This window comes from Acinonyx jubatus, chromosome D3, assembly GCF_027475565.1.
Source record: "Acinonyx jubatus isolate Ajub_Pintada_27869175 chromosome D3, VMU_Ajub_asm_v1.0, whole genome shotgun sequence".
Taxonomy (NCBI): domain Eukaryota; kingdom Metazoa; phylum Chordata; class Mammalia; order Carnivora; family Felidae; genus Acinonyx; species Acinonyx jubatus.
Window position 1 is genome coordinate 88,039 of NC_069392.1, and position 7,587 is coordinate 95,625.

General features: G+C 42.3%; 1 long non-coding RNA gene across 1 annotated transcript; it reads right to left on the minus strand.

The window, feature by feature from the left end:
- Positions 1–622: 622 nt before the first annotated feature.
- LOC113596959 (uncharacterized) lies at positions 623–4,568 on the minus strand. Its single transcript, XR_003417789.2, has 3 exons — positions 3,509–4,568; positions 2,916–3,054; positions 623–1,766 (listed from the first exon to the last, which is right to left on the minus strand). It is a non-coding gene; the product is annotated as an uncharacterized LOC113596959 (long non-coding RNA).
- Between the last annotated feature and the right edge of the window lie 3,019 nt (positions 4,569–7,587).

Genomic DNA, 7,587 nt, shown 5'->3' on the forward strand with positions numbered 1-7,587 from the left:
CAGCCTCCAATCCATGCTATTGTTCACGTTATTCATGTGAAACAAAAGAAACAGCCTTCTACATTGTCTCAAGGTGGAAGGGGCGCTGACCCATGATCGTTCTAGCACCCACTCTCCTGTTAAGTGTAACTGGGAGGTTTCAGGGGGGCCCACAGTCAGTGGAGGGGCGTGAGCTTCACCACTCACAAGGCACAAACCCAAAGAGCCCTGCTGGCTGGGGCATCTGAGGGAACTAGTGTCCTGTCACCACTGTGAGACAACCTGTGCCCTCTATAACCACCTGGGACTGTTTTCATGAGAGCAAACAATTACACCCACTGGAACAAGAAGCCGATTGTGCGGATGTTGCTGCAGAAGTTAAGCTACTGCATTTCACAATATGCTCCGTACCTTTCCATGGAGGTATCTCCTTGTCAGGTCCTCGTGCCATTGGTTTGTGCCTCATGAATTCCTCTGGAAGCCTCTGTCGTTGGATGACTTCCAGTCTTAAAGATCGAGATGAATCTGTTTCACTAAGAGTTACCACACCCAAGCCTCCACTGGACACCAAATGGTTTAGAATTTTAAAAATTCTAAAATTTAAAAAATTTTAAAAATTCACAGCGCCCTTAAAAGAAAAAGAAATATGTCAAAATCCTGTACCTGCGTTTCAGGTAGGTGACCTCCCTGCTCTGCTCCGCCACTGCCCTCTCCAGATCATGAGCCCCGAGCTCAAGAGAGAAACACATCCATGTTTAGCTGTGGCAGTGTGCGCACAAGAGGAGGAGAGAAAAACATTCTTACCCAGCTGTCCTGAAATGCCTTCTCACAAAGAGCAGTCTGAAAGAGTCAGCACATCAATAAAACCCCTGTGGAGACATTCAGTGTCCCGATATAATCATCTGCGTTAGGTGCTGAAGCACTCAGGAACTGCTAGGCAGAGTGCGGGCTACCTGGTGTCCGAAGGTGAGCTCTGACTGCTGCAGCTGTTCTTGTGTTTCTTCTACTCTTCTCCTGGGCGTGCAATGGCTATCATCAGATGAAGCACCATGTTGAGCGTGATGTTAATTGGCCCAGGTTCCCATCACAAGAACTGAATTCTCATACACACGACCCAATCATATAAGACACATTTCACATGAGGAGGAGAGTACAGAAAGCTCAAAGCCATCGCTACATCATCTTGGATTTATTATTTAATGCCTGTGGGGCTCCACATTGACACGGTCTCCTTACCTGTGGTGACAGCTCCCTAATTCTATAATGAGGATCTTTCATTGTAAAGTTCAAATCTCTTTTCCTTGTACCCTTATCATAGTTCTCATGGTTACAACAAGTGGGTCTCTAAAATGGGATGGTCATACTTGTCAATGTGATTCATCCTCCACCAAACTGCTTCCTGAGGTTTGTAATCATTTCCAGCACCTCCAGAAACATGTTCAGGAACCACATTTCCACATAGTCTGGCCAGCATTGCGGATCAGGAAATCCTCAGTGACTTAACTTGTTTAGATTAATATTTTTAACTTAACATCTGGAAAATGTCACATCTCTCTTGAAGTCTCCATAGAAATGAATGTCTCCTGAATGTGTATATTTGTGTGTTACTTGGCTCTAAACACTGTACAAAGTTTCAAAGTAATACAATGGCTGTTGTGTGAGCTGCTGGTAGGAGCTGAACTCACTTGTAGTTCCGAAGCTCTTCTGCAGTGAATTTCACTTTCTCCTCTGTGGCTGACAGCTGCTTCTCCCCTTCCACCTGCTCCCATTCTTTCAGTCCCAGCTTCCTACGAGGGGAAAGAAACATACATTACCTGGTAGCCCATGTAAAATTCTGCCTTTCTTCCCTCCCTGAAACCTGAATGCAGGACTCAAATGTCCCCTGTCCCCTTCCCCATAAGGGCACAGATCCACAAACACAACCAGGGGGAAGCATTGATGCCCCCCCCCCAATTAAGGGACTAAACAAACTCAAACTCCAGCGTGCTGGCAAGTCTTTGGCAACTCTGAGTTTCTCTTCACAGCTCTCTATTCCTACTCATCAATACATCACATAAATATAAAAAGCTCACATGAGATGCACTAAGTGCCCTCCCAGTCTCAGGCTCTTGTGATTGGGATGGCATAAGCATATTTCTTTTCAACGTACAAAACCAAGCCTGGCCAACTCATCACAACTAAACACATAAGGATGACGCAGGGGTTTCTGACTTGTCTGATTTCTCCCAAGAGCCCTGAAATTTCAATCAAGGCTCAGGCCATGACATTGCCATGGAGACATCTTTCTTGGACGTGGTGTCATTAAATTGTACAATGGCCTACTGGACATATCTACAGTTCACAAGAGAACTCCTGCCACCTGCCTCAAAGACACCAGTTGAGAAGAATGCAAAATACACTGACAAAAAGAAAATCATGTGAATTGCCCACCTTCAGAGTATTGTCTCCTGGAAAAGGAATGTGGGGAGGGGAAGGGATGGGATAGGAAGGGAAGGGAGGGGAAGGGAAGGGAAGGGAAAGAGGGAAAGGAAGGAAAACTGAGTTCACAGGTTTCAGTAGTGCCAGCACCCCTGATCTCCTATCAGACATAAACTCCCATCTCATCTTCAACAAGATACCATCACAGTACACCTGAATTCTCCTCCCAATATTTCCTACCCAATGTCTAGAGTTTGACCAAAAATATACATACATATGTCACTACGATGGGGCTGAAATGTAAAGGACAATGAAAATGAACCTGAGGTTTCCACAAAGGGAAGGAAGGTGCAGATCACAGAAATCAAGGCAGAAGGGAGAAACACAATTCTTTACTGGTTACTACGGTAAAAGTATGGTTGGTGTTAAATGTGCTCAAAGAAAGCAAATTATCCCCACTGTCTGACACATTCGTCCTTACAACAGTGTTTGTAACAATTAACTCCTGAAAGTCTTACTCTTCTGTGAGCTTCTGTCTTTGTCCACACATTCCAACACGAACATCTACATTTTTCTTCAGCGTGTCCCATTTGGCGTCCTTTGCCCCTTTCACACACCTAAGTGCGTCACAGTAGTCCCCCAGTTCCCTTTTGCTGCCTGTCAAGCATAAAACAATTTACTTGAGTGTGCACACCTTCTCCCACGAGTGCAGCCATGAGGGGGGAGAGGATAAAGGACAAGATTCCCAAGGCAGGAAGCCCCTTTTTACTTTCCAGAGCAAACTCATTCTACCAAGTGCGGTTTTCTCCCCCCTAAAGTAACACCTATTCCAGGTTACACTATTAGACGTCAAGTCTCCCTGCATCAAATCCTTGTTGCGTGCAGTAGTATCTCCTGACTTTAAGACAGATTTGAGAAAGGTGGAATGACTATAGAAGAACGTACAGTATAGCGAACGTACTTACCAATACTAAAATGTACACTTAAATGTTTACGATGGGAAACTTTCTAATGCATGTATTTTATCACAGTTAAAGAAGAGAAACTTAAAAAGAAAGTAATGATGTTCAGTTCTCTGATTTATATAACATTTGATAGTAAATTTTGTTACCTGATTCTTTGGAATCTTAAGCTGAGAATTTTCTTTCTGCAGAGGCTGTTTTTCAAACTTCGATTTCACTTCGCTGGTATCAACTTCATTAAGGGAGAGGTGAACCTGAGCAAAACATTCTCATTCATGACTTCTTCCCAAAAAGAAGATCACTCAGTAGATAACATATAAATCGAATATTCTAAGACATGAAAGATTTGTTTTTCTTCAAAGCTAAAGTGTACAATGGAAATCCTGTAGGAAATAGAGGGAATTTACTTCTGAAACTTCTGAAGTGTTTACTAAAATAGCACCTTTCAAGTTCTTTGTAGATTTTTCCTTTCCCTGATTTGCAAATAATATAGAAACAAAATGTGTGCTAGGCTTTCCAAACAAACACTGGACAATGTGTCACAAAGAAGCATTTTCAACAGAGCATACCCCACAGTCAGTCCCTGTATCATTAAAAACAGTCGATCCAGTTTGGGCCAAAGAGAAAAGCCAGACACATACAGAAATAAAGGATGAAGAGAACGGTGGAAGGTGTCAGTGTTTCAGAGCAACTATCTTGGTTTCGAGACAATGGAACTGTGACTGGATGACAATGAAAAAGTGAAGAAAGTGTAAAATCTTTCAAGCCAAGCAGCTCAATGAATGGTTTTTCTTTACAGAAGAGAAATATTGTCACCAGATTCACTTTCAAAATTCTCTGAATTAAGTGGAACACAACTGTTCAACATGGCAAGAAACCTCTAGTGCTCTCTCCTGGCAGCACTGAATGATATAAAAAATTAAGCCAGGGTTATGAAAACAAATTCTGCCTCACTCCTACCTAAAAGAGGTACTGTGGTGTTCCTGCTTGAAACAGCAGTGAACAGCATGGAAGGTTGAGGGGCTCAAATCACCCAATGACCAAAAGGGCTCAAGCATCAAATTATGGTAACTCAGGAAGCCCCGATTCTTGATATTCTGATTTCTCTCAGATTGCAACAAAGCGTGCACACTTGGAATGATGTCATTAAAAAATTCATTAGTGTGCTCAAGTGTCTCACGGTTATTCTTCATAGTCATCAGGAATACTTACTCCTTACTTTTACTGCCATTTTTAAAGGACATCCCTAAAAGAAGGGATTTTAATACTTTTTTAAATTTGTTTTTTGAGAGAGAGACAGAGCGAGCAGGGGAAGGGCAGACAGAGACAGAGGGAGAGAATCCCAAGCAGGCTCCCCACCATCAACATGGAGCCTGATCAGGGCTCAACCTCATGAACCATGAGATCATGACCCGAGCTGAAACCAAGAGTTGGATGTTTAACCAACTGAGCCACCCAGGCGCCGCAGGACAAAGAAGGGATTTTTATCTTACGTCTATGTGCTTCATAAGAGGGAAGATTATTTTGCCACATGGTTTCTTGAGCACATTTCTTTGCTCCATTGATCTACACAAATATGTAATAAAGGATTCAGAATTCAAAAATATTAATTACGCTGACATAAAAACCTATCTCTTGTGGGTAAGTAATTACAGAAATAAAGGATGTGGTATTTTACATATGTGATGATTGCTTTGAATTTAGCCTGGTAGAGAATGGAATGAAATGGACATCAGGATGAAAGAGGAGATGGCAAAATCAGTGAACCATAAGTGAACACAATTCCAGGTGAAATCATGAAAATGAAAAAAAAGGGGGGGGGAGTGGTTGTAACTGCTGTTCACAAATAGATTTTTTTTCTACACGTTTTGCATTTTCCTTCATGTAGTACTTAATCTTCTCAGAAATTTTATCTAACTTAACCAAAAAGATAAAAGGGCAATCTCTTAAGATTAGTACCAAAACCAGTAAAATCAAATTGCCCATTGTGTCAACAGAAAAGGCACATGATCTGCCACTTTGGTCACATATAACATTTTAGCATTACTGTGGTCCCTGAAGAAAGTAAGTTTTAGTTAGTGGCATTTTATTTTCCTTTCTCTCTTTCTCTCCTTTCTCTCCTTTCTCTCTCTCTCTCTCTCTCTCTCTCTCTCTCTTCTTTTAGAGATAGAGAATACATGAGTGGGTGAAGAGTCAGGAGAGAGAGAATCTTAAGCATATTCCAGGCTCAGCGCGGAGTCTAAGGCAGAGCTCGATCCCATGACCCTGTGATCATTTCCTGAGCCAAAATCAAAATTCAGATAAACAAATGACTGAGTCACCCAGGTGTCCCCTAATATGCCATCATTAAGCGACATTCTTCTTAGAATATATGAACAGTTCAAATTGCTCTGACATCACCACAGGAGAAATGGAGAAAAATCAAGTATCGTACATACTTATAGCCTGTCTTTCATTATCAAATAAACAAATCAGTGCAATTACTTTAAAAACAAAAGTTAAAAAGAAAAAATAACCTACCTAATTTCTTCCAGGTTCTCCCCCACTTTCACTCACACTTTAAAAATAAAGAAAGGGATTCTTGGGTGGCTCAGTCAGTTGAGATCCAACTTCAGTACAGGTCATCATCTTACAGCTCACCAGTTCCAGCCCATATCAGGCTCGCTGCTGTGAACACAGAGCCTGCTTGGGATCTTCTGTCCTCGTCTCCCTCTGCCCCCTCCTCACTTGCACCCTCATCCCTCTCAAAAATAAATATATCTTTTAAATAAATGGATACATACATACATACATACATAACAATAAAAACAACAATAACAAAAACTATAACAAGAGAGTCGGGCTCCTGGGTGCGTGATCAGTTGATTTTGGCCCAGGTCATGATCTCACAGTCAGTGAGATTGAGCCCATGTGAGGCTCTATACTGAAAGCATGGAGGCTGCTTAAGATTCTCTCTCTCCTTCTCTCTCTGCCCCTCTACCACTCATGCACAGACTCTCTTTCTCAAAATAAATAAACATTTAAACAAATACTGAGAGAGAAATTATTCTAAATGTCACTCGTTTGGGAGGCCTCCAATGTCTTTCTGCTGCTCCACAGGGTCCCGTCCATGGGAACCAGGGTGGGATGCTCAGGTGCATGTGGCCTTGGAATCAAACACACTTGGGTAAAATCTCAGCTTTGCTACTTAGTAGCTAGAACCCTGGATAACTCCTCATCTCCCCAAATCACAAGAGGGTGAAAGCCCAAGATGCAAACCTTACCACCTGCATTACTGGTAAACACCATGCATGCAGGAAACACTCACCTTAGACGTGGATAGCACATGGAAAGCACCTAGAACAGGGCCCAGTACTCCAGAATCTTCTGACAGGCATTGAATTCTATTGTTTGGTCCTAAGCTGCAAGCTTACCTTCTATTTGTACAATGTGAGAGCTCTGCTGCCCTGAGGTCACCCTTCTCTATACCAGCAGTGCTGTATTCCTCATAGCAACACCAGCACTTGAGGGCCCACTATGTGCTGGGTCACTTAATCAGCACAGTCCATGAAGCCCATGCACAATCCATTAGCCCCATTTGGCATCTTGTTCACTTCCACTCACTCTCCACTGACATTAGAGGGTCTCTCCACCCAGGACTCATAACACATGTTTAAACCTCTCTAGTGACACACACGTGGCCTGGCAATATCTGACCTCTTCTCTAAGCCTTTAGCTTCTTGACAGGCTCAGATAGTACCTTAATCTGTACATTTCCCCCAGTAGGCAGGTCACACCAAAATACTCCTGCCACTGGATTCTTAAACATTTCTGACAAGAGTTAAACTCATCCGCTTCTCTCTAATCGTCTGATTTTTTCCTCTACTTGGTCACCTGTCTCAGTTGGTGGCAACTCAATCTGTGTTGTCACTTAGGATGCAAACAAGGAAAAGTCACTGTAAAGAGTTAAGGGGCAAACTAGACCTGATAAGTAAATGTCTTTATTTCTAGCTGAATTAGAAACCACAGTGAACAGCTGTATTAAGAAAAGATTAAAAGTCACCTGGGTGGCTCAGTCGGTTGAGCATAAACTCTTGATTGTGCCTCAGGTCATGATCTCATGATTTGTGAGATCGAGCCACACGTCAGGCTTTTTATTCCTTTAAAAAGAGATTTAAAAACAATAGATTACAAGGAAAATAGAAGCCTGAAATCTTACCTTCGTATACTCGATTCTACCTAGAAGAGG